Below are 14528 nucleotides of genomic sequence, written 5' to 3'. Positions count from 1 at the left end.
ATAAAAGCCTTATAGGTCTATCAATAAAGTTTTCCTAAACTGTTAGGCAAATTTATACTGATTCCATATAGCATACTTGTAGGCAATACCGTTTGAGATTTCCTTTGGTGGGTGTAGGGTATCAGAGAAAATGTATGACAGTAATTTTTAAACACTCTTAAATTTTTACTTCTATATGGACATACAATTATATACAGTAAGATGTATGAAACTTCAGTTGCACCTTGATGAAATTTTACAAATACATACACCTGTGTAATCCTAACCATCATGAAAATGTAAGACACTTCCAAAATGGAAATAGCTCCCTGATGCTCCCATCCAGTTAAAAAAAACATTCCCAGCTCAAAGGGTTTAACTATTATTCCCCAACAGTGGACATGTTTTTGAAATTCATATAGTTAGTCTCATTTTTTATGTTTGATTTATTTTAATCAAAGCTGTATCAGTTGTTATGTGTATTAGTACTTATTTTGCATTGCTGGGTAGCGTCTGATTGTATTAACATACCATAATTTACTATCCATTTTACTATTTAAGGACACACTACTGTTTCCATTTTAAGGCTATCATGAATAAAATTGCCATAAACATGATTGCACGTATTTTGATGGGCATAAACTTTGTAGCAAAGTTACACATGTAGGATACATGTGTATAGATGGTTGGTAGATAATGCCATGCGATTTTCCAAAACAAGTGTACTAAGTTATACTTCCATCAGCAATTTATGAAATCTATCAATGTATAAGACTGGGTGTTCCACATCCTCACCAAAAATATGTGTCATCAATACTATTAATTTAACCACTATGTTTGAGCATATGCCTTCTTTAATGATTTCTTACTACTGAGGAACAAGCACATTTCCTTTTTCCATGTGAAAGAGAGGACTTTTTTAAATTGCTAATCTATACAACACTCTGTTTCTCTGTCTCATCACATTAGTGTCTGGAAGGTTTTACTTTAAAAGTAAACAGAAAATCAGAGAAAATATTACAGCTCTAGAAGAGGATACAAAGAAAAAAAGGATACCATGAAATCTGTTCAAGGTTCAGCTCTGCTGAATAATGTGTCAAGGACACATTGGCTAATAATGGTGGTGAGGATATAGAATGGATAAAGCAGGTCAAGTGATTTTAAGACTCACCACCCAAGCAGAAATGCTTTTTGACCAAGATAAGGAATTATGGCACAAAGCTAAAGAGGAAGCCATTTCTCCACTTCTACATGAGGCCCATAATTGTGAAAACACTCTGAAGATGGTGAACACATTTTAATTACCAAAGTGACAGTATGAATGTATAATCCTACCAGTTATATGTGGAGTCCAAAAACATTCTGAATAAAACTAGTAAACAGGGACTTAATGTCCTAAAGTATTTAAAGTACTAAAATTTAACACAAAGATATTAAAAACAATATAGACAGCATGTAATACAGGACTAGAAAATAGAGTGCAGAAATAAATCCAGGTATATACAGAACTTAAAGCTGTGACAAAAGAGATGCTTCAATTTTTGAGGAAAAGGAGTGGTTAATTTAATAAATGATTCTGGTATAATTGGTTATGCTTCTGAAACGAAAGATTTTTTTTTTTTTAAATGAAAGGAAAGATTTTAAAAGTTATCAGAAAGGGGTAAAAGCCAAACAATCTTAGAACTAAACTCCAGAGAGTTAAATCCTTCTTGAGGGGCACTGGGTGGCTCAGTGGGTTAAGCCGCTGCCTTCGGCTCAGGTCATGATCTCAGGGTCCTGGGGTCGAGTCCCGCATCGGGCTCTCTGCTCAGCAGGGAGCCTGCTTCCCCTCTCTCTCTCTGTCTGCCTCTCCATCTACTTGTGATTTATCTCTATCAAATAAATAAATAAAATCTTTAAAAAAAAAATCCTTCTTGAATTGGCAGACATTGGTGGTTGTCAGAGGCAATGCCAAGTATGGGAATAGGTTGATAGATTACATAGCATTTCAAAATATATAAGGCCTTGGCTTGGTCCAGGGGCCAGAATAAAACAGAAAACTACGTAAGACACATCAAAATTAAATTGTGGGGAATCTTCACTAGAGAAAATATTTTTAAGTAGCCATACGGTACATACAGGGGACAATAGGCTAAGAAATATGGCACACATCTCATCAAAAAGAATAAAAGCCAAGGGATAATGGAAAGACATATTTAAGTACTGAAAGAAAAAAAAATGCCCATCATTTGGTGAAAAAACCCAGCTTCCCTGTGATCCCACAAAGATCAATAACTGGACAGCAGTCCACAAACAACCTCAGGAGACATCTAGAGTCCATTTAGAATGTTTAAGCAACAAGAAAAGTGAGGAATCATCACACAAGAAGGAAGGCAACTTCATTTTGCATGCATAATCCCATCTCCCAAACTAACACCCCTTCACAGTGCTCAGAAGGAACTTCCTAGCTAAAAAGAGGAGAGGGAGAGTGTGGTGAGCATCCAGCTCCCCCAGCCTTGCAGGGCAGTGTGCAGAAGTCTAGCATTGGTTTCACCCCTAGATCAGCAACCCATGGATGTACTGAGCTTGCTAGGAATAAAGAATAAAAGCAAAACCTATTAATAGCAGACAAGCACCAAGAGCAATCACGGTTCACAGAGATCTACTCTGCAGACAAACTCCGCATATTTTATTACCAACAAAGCCAAATGTTGGCACAGCCACTGTGGACTCCCGTGGATCTTGACAGATTTCTCCCCACAGATATTTCTGTTAGCCGAAATCAGCTACCTGAGTCTCTCCCTGAAACTTTCCCCGCCACCACCAGATCTGCCCCATAGCCATGCAGGATCTCTATGGCTGCAGAAGTGTAAGATGCCAGTCACCTGAGTCCCTCTGCAGTCCCATGGGAGCCAAGGAACCACATAAGCAGCCAACCTGAGCATCTACAGCTAGATGAGTATAAGACACCAGCCTAGTGCCACTTCCCATTGCTCAGCGCTGTTCCCACATGCAGAGGTAGCCTCTCTAGCTATGTACCACTGGCCTAACACTCATCACTGGTCTCCACTGCAGCATGAATGCACAAGGCTAGAGAAATATGCAGCCACTGGTGAGTGTACCAAAAGCCAAGAAACCCTTTAGCTACTGGTAGGCTCAGATCACACCCTGCCTTCTGTCACTGTCTGGTACCATGTTCCCACAACCCCTCTCCCCCAGCCCAAGTCCCATCCATGGCCTCCCACAGTGTGAGTGCCTGGAAGGAGTATGCAACCACAGGAGACCACACTGCCAGCCAGGGCCTCTACAGCTACCAGTGAGTGCATATTTGGCTCTAGCCCTTGCGACCTGCACTGATACTTATTACTATAACTGTGTCTGAGGCAGGTCTCTTCCACTGCATAGACCACTGCAGCTACCCACCACAGCTGAGTGTGTGCACACCACTAGCTCTAGTCACGATCACTGCCTGCCTAAGTCCCTAGATACCAAACCTGAAGGTGTTATTTAGAACCCAAACAGCCCCTGCAGCCAGTACAGATCTTCCGCAGTTCCCCCTAAAATCTACCCAGTTGTCAATGCAGTAGAACATGGTGGCCTGAACCAAAAAGACATCATGCCTTCTTGGACCCAGTGCCACCACATGCCACATTTCTCACCCTACACCAGCAGACCAAGGTCACTGCATGATTAAGTGTGCCCTCACACACAGGTAAAAGGCTCCTCTTATGGAAGAGGTAACTGCTTCCTCATGCACAGACATGAAAACAAACAGCTTCAGGATTATAAAGAATCAAGGATGTATGTCTCCACAAAAGGAAAATGGTCCAAAGAAATCCAGAAATTGTTGGACAAAGAATTCAAAATAGTTTTTTGTGCTTGCTTCTGTAGCACATATACTAAACTGAAATGATACAGAGATTACCATGGTCTTTATGCGAGGATGGCATGCAAACTCATTAAGCATTCCATATTAAAAAAAAAAAAAAATTGGGCGCCTGGGTGGCTCGGTGGGTTAGGCCACTGCCTTCGGCTCAGTCATGATCTCAGGATCCTGGGATGGAGTCCCACATCAGGCTCTCTGCTCAGCAGGGAGCCTGCTTCCTCCTCTCTCTCTCTCTGCCTGCCTCTCCGCCTACTTGTGATCTATCTCTGTAAAATAAATAAATAAAATCTTTAAAAAAAAAATTATACACCTAGTCAGAGAGCTATAAGACAACAAAGATAAAAAAGATATCAGAAAAACTATATAATAACAAAATTAGAAGTTTAACAAAAAAAAAGAAAACAAGGAACAACAGAAATTTTGGAACTAAAGAATACAATGACTATAATCAAAGAATTAAATAAGAGTTTCAACAATGAACTTGAACTGAAGAGAGAATCAGTAAGCTAGAACACAGATCAAACAAAGTATCTAAACATAGCAGCAAAATGAAGAGTGAAAAGGAATGAAGACAGCGTATGGGCTTTGTGGCATGCTGAGAAATAACATATACATCACTGAAGTCCCAAAGGGAAAAGGAGAAGAAAATGTAGAAAGCTTATTTTAAAAAATAATGGATCAAATTATTTTATTTCTCTTTTGATTTCCTTTGAAACACTGTTCAATAGCATGTTTTAGCTCCACAAATGTATGGATTTTCAGTTTTCTTCATGTAATTAATTTCTAGTTTCATACTATTGTGGACATAAATTAAATATGCTTGATATGAATTTAATCATCATTAAGATTTGTTTTCTGGCCTAGCATATGATCTATCTTGGAAAATAGTTCCATGTGAACTTGAGAAAAATGTATATTCTGTTCTTTTGGATGGAATATCCTGTAAATATCTGTTAGGACTATTAATTTGGCCTAAGCTGTCATTTAAGGTTTCCTTACTCTGTATAAATGATCTACGAATTGATATAAATGGCATATTAATGGCATGTTAAAGTCCCCCACAATTACTGGAATGCTGTACATTTCTCCCTTGAGATCTATTAATATTTTCTTTACATATTTAGGTGCTCCTATGTTGGGTGTATAAATATTTACAAATGCTACATTACCTTATTGGATTGACCCCTTTATCATTATGTAACATGATGATCTATTATCTCGTATTACAATCCTCGTTTTTAAAATCTACTTTGGTTGGTATAAACAGAGCTAATCCAGCTTTCTTACAGTTTTCATTTGCATGGGATACCTTTCTCCATCTCTTTGATTTAAGGCCATGAGAGTTCTTATATCTAAGGAGAGTCTCACACCATGTAGATGATCTTCTTTTTGTTATCCATTCAGTCACTTCACGGTCTTCTGATTTGCAAATTTAGTCCATCTACATTTAAAGTAATTAATGATAAGTATGTACTTAATGACATTTTGTTAATTATCTCCTCCCTATATCTTTGTAGTTCTTCTCTATTATTTTCTTCTTAGCTTAAAAAACAGGAAAATGAAAATTTAACATACTAAAATTTATGGGGTGGGACAAAAGCAATTCTAAGAGGGAAGCTCACAATGATAAATGATTACCATAAAGAAACAATAAAAGCCTCAACCTCAAATAAATAACCTAACTATATACCTAAAGGAACTAGGGGAAAAAAAATAAATAAAGCCGAAAGAAGGAAATAATAAAGATGAGAGTAGAAATAAGTGAAATAGAAACTAAAGATAACAGAAAAGATTAATGAAACTAAGAGCTGCTTCTCCTAAAAATTAAGCAAAACTGACAAACCTCGGAACTCATCTAGAAGAAAGACAACTCAAAATCAGACGTAAAAGATGTTATGACTGGTACCACAGAAATAGAAATGATCATAATACCATGAATAACCATATGCTAATAAAATGGACAACTTAGAAAAAATGGATAAATTCTTAGCAAATAAACCTGCCAAGACCAAACCATTATCTAACCGAAAACCTGAACACATACTAGTAAGGCAGCTAAGTAAGTTATGAAAAGCCTCCTAACAAACAACAGTACACAAGTCAGCTTCACTGATGAATTCTACCAAACATTCAAATTAGGATTAATACAAATCCCTTCTAACAGAAGAGAAGGGAACTTTACCAAATTCACACTGAGGTAAGCATTACCGTGATACCAAAACAAGATAAAGATACCATGCAGACAAGAGAAAATGGAAAGATAAATTCAAAATGCAAAAATAAATAAACTATCCATCAAGAATACTTCACCTAGTAATGCTGTCCTTCAAAACTAAAGTGAAATAAAGACCTTCGCTAAACAAAAGTTGAGGGACTTCATCACCACAAACCTGCATTACAAGAAATGCTGAAAAGAGATTAAAGCAGAAATAAAAGGACACTGCTCGTAACATGAAAACATGACAAAATATAGAACACCTGGGTGGCTGTTGGTTAAGAATCTGCCTTTGAGGGGCGCCTGGGTGGCTCAATGGGGAAGCCTCTGCCTTCAGCTCAGGCCATGATCCCAGGTTCCTGGGATGGAAACCCATAAGGGAATCTCTGCTCAGCGGGGAGCCTGCTTCCCCCCTCTGCCTTCTTGTGATCTCTGCCTGTCAAATAAATAAATAAAATCTTAAAAAAAAAAAAAAATCGGGCTTTGGCTTAGGTCATGAGCCTGAAGTCCCAGAATTGAGCCCTACATCAGGCTCCCTCCTCAATGAGGAGTCTGCATCACCCTCTCCTCCTCCCCCAACTTGACTCTCTCTCTCTCCAATAAATAAAATCTTTAAAAAAAAAATGACAATACAGGACCACACTATAAATGTAAACACACAGTCAGACTCTGAATTACTAGTATTATAATATGGTAGTGTGTTAATTACTTTAGTATAAAGGACAAAACCATTAAAATATTAAACATTAAAACGATTACTTTAACTTCAATAAATACACAGTATAAAAAATGTAAATGTGACATCAGACACATAAACATCAGACTGAGAGGAATCTTGTAGAGATAACTGCATGCTCATGTTCACTGCATCATTTTTCACAAAGGCCAAAATATGAAACAACCTAAGTGCAAATCAACAGATGAATGAATGAGGAAAATGCGGTATCTATACACTGGAATACTTTTCAGCCAACACAAAGAAAAAAATCCTGTCATTGTGACAACTGGATGAAACTTCCAGTTGTAATGATAAGTGAAATAAGTCAGACAGAGAAAAAAATATACTGCATGATTTCACTTCTACAGGGAATTTTTTTTTAAAAGCCAAATCCAGGGACACCTGGGTGGCTCAGTTGGTTGGACGACTGCCTTCGGCTCAGGTCATGATCCCGGAGTTCCGGGATCAAGTCCCACATAGGGCTCCCAGCTCCACAGGGAGTCTGCTTCTCCGTCTGACCTTCTCCTCACTCATGCTCTCTCTCACTCTCTCTCTCTCAAATAAAATCTTTAAAAAATAATAATAATAAAATAAAATAAAAAAATAAAAAAGCCAAATCCAGAGAAACAGACATAGAGTGGTAGTTACCAGGGACTGGGAGATAGGGGAAATGGGAAGCAATCAGTCAAAGGATATAAACTTCCAATTATAAGATTTACCATGCTAATGGACAACAAAAGAAAGCTGGGGTGGCAATCCTAATATCAGATAAATTACATGTTAAGCCAAAGACTATAACAAGAGATGAGGAAGGACACCCTATCATACTTAAAAAGGGTCTGGTCAACAAGAAGATGTAACAGTTTTAAATGTCTATGCCCCGAACCTGGGAGTAGCCAATTATATAAACCAATTAATAACAAAATCAACAAAATTTTTTTTTTTTTTGGATTTCCAAATATATTTTATTGATGGCGTTGACAGGATTTGCTGATGGATTGGTTGGAGAAAAAAGTGAGAAGTCAAGGATAATTCCAAGATTTTTGTACAAGAAAATGGGTGAATCATGATGCCATTTACCGAGAGGAAGTGTACTGGAAGAAGGGCAGATCTGGGAGAAGAAAGCATGACCATCTTTCTCCCAAACTTTTCACTGGCTTGGAGCTCACTAATATAAATATAAATAACAGAAAATAAGATTCCTGCTGTCTATTGATTTATTTCCCATCCTGTGCTCTTTCTTCTCTGAGAACCTAAGTTATCAATGAGTTCATGTGGAAATCTAAGAGAATAAGAAATATAGGGGCCCCTGGGTGGCTCAGCTGGTTAAGGCCTCTGCCTTCAGCCCAGGTCATGATCCCAGCATCCGGGGATCGAGCCCTGCATCAAGCTCTCTGCTCAATACAGAGCCTGCTTCTCTCTCTCTCTCTCTTTCTCTCTGCCTGCCTCTCTGCCTACTTGTGTTCTCTGTCAAATAAATAAATAAAATCTTAAAAAAAAAAGAAATCAAAATATAGGAATACAGGAGTCAAAAACAACGTGGAAAAGGCAAGTCATTGGACAAGACAGGCAAGGATATTGACAATAATACACTAACAGTAGGGGACTTTAACACCTCCCTCACAGAAATGGACAGATCATCTAAGCAAAAAGATCAACAAGGAAATAAAGGCTTTAAATGACACACTGGACTACACGGACATCACAGAGATATTCAGAACACTCCATCCAAAAGCAACAGAATACACATTCTTCTCTAGTGCACATGGGACACGCTTCAGACTAGATCACACCCTGGCTCACAAAATCACATCTTAACCAGTACCAAAGATGGGATCGTTCCCTGAATATTTTCAGACCACAATGTTCTAGCTCTGAAGTGAGAACTCAATCACAAGAGGAAGGCTGGAAAGAACACAAATACAAGGAGGCTAAAGAGCATCCTACTAAAGAATGAATGGGTGAACCAGGAAATTAAAGAATTGAAAAAATTCAGGAAAGAAATGAAAATGAAAACACAACTGTTCAAAATCTTTGGGACACAGCAAAGGCAGTCCTGAGAGGAAAGTATATAGCGATACGAACCTTTCTCAAGAAACAAGAAAGCTCTCAAGGACACAACCTAACCCTACACCTAAAGGAGCTGGAGAAAGAACAGCGAAGAAAGCCTAAACCCAGCAGGAGAAGAGAAATAGTCAAGTCAGAACAAAAATCAATGGAACAGAAACCAAAGAACAGTAGAACAAATCAATGAAACTAGGAGCTGGTTCTCTCAAAGAATTAGTAAGACTGATAACACACCCCTGGCCAGACTTCTGCAAAAGCAAAGAGAAAGGACCCAAATTAATAAAATCATGAATGAAAGAGGAGAGATCACAACCAACACCAAAGAAATACAAACAATTTTAAGAACGTACTATGAGCAACTATACGCCAGCAAATCTGACAATCTGGAAGAAACGGGTGCATTCCTAGAGACGTATAAACTAACAAAACTGAACCAGGAAGACAAAGAAAACCTGAACAGACCCATAACCAGTACGGAGATTGAAGCAGTCATCAAAAATCTCCCAACAAACAAGAGCCCAGGGCCAGACGGCTTCCCGGGGGAATGGTACCAAGCATTTAAAGAAGAACTAATACCTGTTCTCCTAAACTGTTCCAAAAAATGGAAATGGAAGGAAGACTTCCAAACTCGTTCTATGAAGCCAGCACTACCTTGATCCCAAAACCAGACAAAGACCCCACCAAAAAAGAGAATTACAGACCAATATCCTTGATGAACACAGATGCAAAAATTCTCATCAAAATACCAGCCAACAGGCTCCAACAGTACATTAAAAGGATTATTCACCCCGACCAAGTGGGATTTATTCCAGGGCTGCAAGGTTGGTTCAACATCTGCAAGTCAATCAATGTGATACAGTACATTAATAAAAGAAAGAACAAGAACCGTATGAAACTCTCAACAGATGCTGAAAAAGCATTTGACAAAGTACAGCATCCCTTCTTGATCAAAACTCTTCAAAGTGTAGGGACAGAGGATACATATCTCAATATCCTCAAAGCCATCTAGGCAAAACCCACGTCAAATATCATTCTCAATGGCGAAAACTGAGAGCTTTTCCCCTAAGGTCAGGAACACGGCAGGAATGTCCACTATCACCACTGCTATTCAACACAGTACTAGAAATCCCAGCCTCAGCAATCAGACAACAAAAAGAAATAAAAGGCGTCTGAATACGCAAGGAAGAAGGCAAACTCTCACTCTTTGCAAACGATACAAGACTTTATGCAGAAAACCCAAAATACTCCACGCCAAAAATGCCAGAACTCATACAGGAATTCACTTACACGTCAGGATATAAAATCAATGCCCAGAAACCAGTTGCATTTCTATACACAAACAACAAGAGAGAATAAAGAGAAATTAAGCAGTCGATCCCATTTACAATGGCACCCAAAACCATAAGATACTTAGGAATAAACCTAACCGAAGAGGCAAACACTCTGCACTCAGAAAACTATAAAGTACGCATGAAAGAAATGGAGGAAGACACAAAGAAATGGAAAAACGCTCCATGCTCATGAGTTGGAAGAACAAATACTGTGAAAATGTCTATGCTACCTAAAGCAATCTACATGTTTAATGCAATCCCTATCAGAATACCATCCATTTTTTCCAAAGAAAAGAACAAATAATCCTAAAATTTATATGGAACCAGAAAAGGCCCTGAACAGCCAGAGCAATGTTGACAAAGAAAGCCAAAGTTGGTGGCAACACAATTCCAGACTCCAAGCTCTATTACAAAGCTGTCTTCATCAAGACAGTATTCTACTGGCACAGAAACAGACACATAGATCAATGGAACAGAACAGAGAGCCCAGAAATAGACCCTCAACTCTATGGCGAAATAATCTTTGACAAAGCAGGAAATGGAAATGGAAAAAAGACAGTCTCTTCAACAAAAGGTGTTGGGAAAACCAGACAGCCACATGCAGAAGAATGAAACTGGACCATTTCCTTACACCACACACACAAATTGACTCAAAATGGATGACAGGCCTCAATGTGAGAACAGGAATCCATCAAAATCCTTGAGGAGAGCCCAGGCAGCCACCTCTTCGACCTCAGCCGCAGCAACTTCTTCCTAGTAATATCGCCAAAGGCAAGGGAAGCAAGGGCAAAATGAACTACTGGGACTTCATCAAGAGCAACAGCTTTTGCACAGTAAAGGAAACAGTCAACAAAACCAAAAGACAACTGACAAAATCGGAGAAGATATTCGCAAATGACACAGCAGATAAAGGGCTAGTATCCAAAATCTATAAAGAACTTATCAATCTCAACACCCAAACAACAAATAACCAATTAAGAAACGGGCAGAAGACACGAACAGACATTTCTACAAAGAAGACATCCAGATGGCAGATGGCCAACAGACACATGAAAAAGTGCTCTGCACCACTCGGTATCAGAGAAATACACATCAAAACCACAATGAGATACCACCTTACACCAGTCAGAATGGCTAAAATGAACAAGTCAGGAAACGACAGATGCTGGCGTGGATGCAGAGAAAAGGGAACCCTCCTACACTGTTGCTGGGAATGCAGGCTGCTGCAGCCACTCTGGAAAACAGCAAGGCGGTTCCCTCAAAAAGTTGAAAATAGAGCTACCCTACAACCCAGCAATCACACTACTGGAATTTACCCTAAAGATACAAATGTAGTGATCTGAAGGGGCACATACAACAGAATGCTTATAGCAGCAACGTCCACAATAGCAGCAATGTCCACAATAGCCAAACAATGCAAAGAACCTAGATGTCCATCAACAGATGAATGGATAAAGAAGATGTGGTATATATACACAACGGAATACTGTGCAGCCATCAAAAGAAATGAAATCTTGCCATTTGCAACGATGTGGATGGAACTAGGGGTATTATACTGAGTGAAATAAGTCAATCAGAGAAAGACAATTCTATCATCTCTCTGATATGAGGAATTTGAGGGGAAGGGCAGGGGATTTTGGGGGATAAGGAAGGGAAATAATGAAGCAAGATGGGATCGGCAGAGAGACAAACCATAAGAGACTGTTAATCTCACAAAACAAACTGAGGGTTGCCGAGGGGAGGGGGGCATGGAAAGGGTGGTTGGGTTATGGAAATTGGAGAGGGTGGATGGGTTATGGAAACTGGGGAGGGTATGTGCTATATTGAGTGATGGTAAGTATGTAAGCCTAATGATTCACAGACCAGTACCCCTGGGGCAAATAATACCTTATATGTCAATAAAACAATAAATAGAGAAAAAAATTTTTTAAATTTAATAAAAAGAAAGTCTATCACATTTTAATACGAGTTGTCCTCGTTAGGGAGTAGGGAAAGATAAGCAATACAATTATTAAGATTATCAGTAAGAAGACGTTTTTTGTTTTTATGTAATCTCTACACCCAACATGGGACTCAAATTTACAATCCCAAAATCAAGATTCAAATGCTCTATTGACTGAGCAGCCAGGCACCCACAAAGAACACCTCTGGTAACAAACCTACAATCTCTCAAAGAGAATGTCACAGCTTTCAAGTATCTGAATTGTAAGTTAAAGTCACACAATCATGCAAGGACCTAAGCTGACAGAAGCTCTATGGTCACCTATAAAAGGCTTCCAATGTTGACCTGGAGAAACAATAACCAGCTGATCAAGAGGAAATCACAGAAATACATAGCAGATTTTTGTAATTCAGACTTGGTAGTCACACATTATCACTTTTGGTAATACTCCATTGGCAAGAACTTGTTAAGCAGCCACATCTCAGTGCAAGGGGAGTGGAGACACAATCTCCAGTATCCTCCTTAAACTTTCTCTGCTATGAAAAGGAAAAAATAAATTTTGGTAAGTGGCCAGTCATGTCTGCCAAAAGCTGCCCCTCTGGCTTAAACTATTTATATGCAGGCTTCTTCTCTCAGAGAAAATACTCACCTGCATGAATATTATTAGTACTGTTTACTGGAGCAAAAAAGTTAAGCAATCTAAATGTCTGCAAGGAAATGTTTCACTAAATTATGGTGTGTGTGTGTGTGTGTGTGTGTGTGTGTGTATACACACACACACAAAATATAGCTATTAATACAAATGAGCTGTATGTTAACACTAATGATAGAAAGGCTGTTTATGACATACTAAGTAAAAAAAAAAATAAAACAGGTATGTGATTCTAAATTTAAAATAAATAATATCATATACACATACATATATATATATAACATGGAAAAAGGTATGAAAACTTCAAACTGTGACACTGATAGGCTTGTCCTCAATTCATCTCAAAACATTTAAATATAAGAGTTCACTAGGAAAAAACCGCTAAGAACTTAGACACAAATCCTCAACAAGAAAACCATATGCAGCATTTGAATCAGTTTACAGTAAAAGGAGCAAAATCATTGCATTTGCTGTAATGATTTCATCATATTCTAATAGAGGAGAGTATAATAAAGAATTTGAGGTATTTAGAAAAATAACATTTTAAAAATTGGGAAAGAAAAACTAAAACAAAACCAAAAAAGGGTTCAAAGAGAAAATACAAATAGTCAATGTTGTAGTTAAAAATGAGTTTTAAATCTTCTAAGCTTTCTGTAAGCTAAACTTATAAGAAAGGTCAATCAACTCAATCTGGATCTCTGTACAGTACACTGAGTGCATATTCTTCAAATTCTAGTAGATAAATATTCCTCTTTCAGCAGGCCATTTGATTAGACCTTGGTTAAGCAGACAAGGACACAGGGAATTAGTATTCTATAGTACTGCTTAAGATTAGATTCATTTGCTTCAGAAGACGACAAGCAGATGGCAAAAATAACACACTACATTAGAAACTAAAGACCCTACACAGAAATCTTAAATGAAGATTTAAGAAATCTTAAATGAAGATCTCCCTCTTCCAAACGGAGAATGACTATATAATAATTAATATTTAGATGATTTTTCCATGTAGCTCTTAGCAATATCATATACAGGTTTTCGGTGAATGTAAATGTAAGTAACTATACAGGCAGACTAAGAGTTCTTTATTACGCCATGAGACTAAACTGTTACTTAACCCTCAGGTATAAGCTAAAATGTTCTTGGGTTTTCAGAGCTCTCCAAATACTTTATTTTTTAAACTTCAAGAATAAAAAAACAGATTGATCCTACACATGTTATTTCTTTGACTGCTACTCCTATTCTTATTATATTAACTAACTGCAGTTTCTGGCCAATGTGATCCCATCACTGCTCTTTTATACAATATAATTGCATAAATACAAATTCATTTTTAAGCTCAGATAAATGGTATGGCCCTTCAATGATAGGCCAGATTTTATTCCATAGTTAGGAATGGAATCACAGATTATAGAATCCTTCAATGCCATTTTTCAGACAAATAAAGTCCCACACACAGCATATTTCATAATTTCACTGAATATTCATCTTATTTTTCTCTTGTGTTTTGTAATAACTGCTTTTGAAACAGAATGATAATACCGACAAGTATATAAGCCTGAATACTCTAAAAATGATGTCTAAATAAAATGGTATAGAAAAATTAAAATGACACTTTAAATAGCATTCTTCTTAATGTCAAGCTTTTATAATATTTCTTTCTGGTTCGTAACATGTCTTTGCACTTGTGATATTTATCTTGCAGAGGTTCTCATGTGAGGAATTTTGCAGATGACAACCTGAATATGAATTTCTGATA

General features: G+C 37.8%; 1 protein-coding gene across 10 annotated transcripts in view; it reads right to left on the bottom strand.

The window, feature by feature from the left end:
• The window catches only part of STAG1 (STAG1 cohesin complex component), a 425728-nt gene that overhangs the window by 228660 nt on the left and 182540 nt on the right, over positions 1–14528 (bottom strand). The gene's annotated exons all lie outside the window — the stretch shown is intronic.

This window comes from Mustela nivalis, assembly GCF_964662115.1.
Source record: "Mustela nivalis genome assembly, chromosome: 1".
Taxonomy (NCBI): Eukaryota; Metazoa; Chordata; class Mammalia; order Carnivora; family Mustelidae; genus Mustela; species Mustela nivalis.
This window is presented reverse-complemented; position numbering and strand designations above follow the sequence as displayed.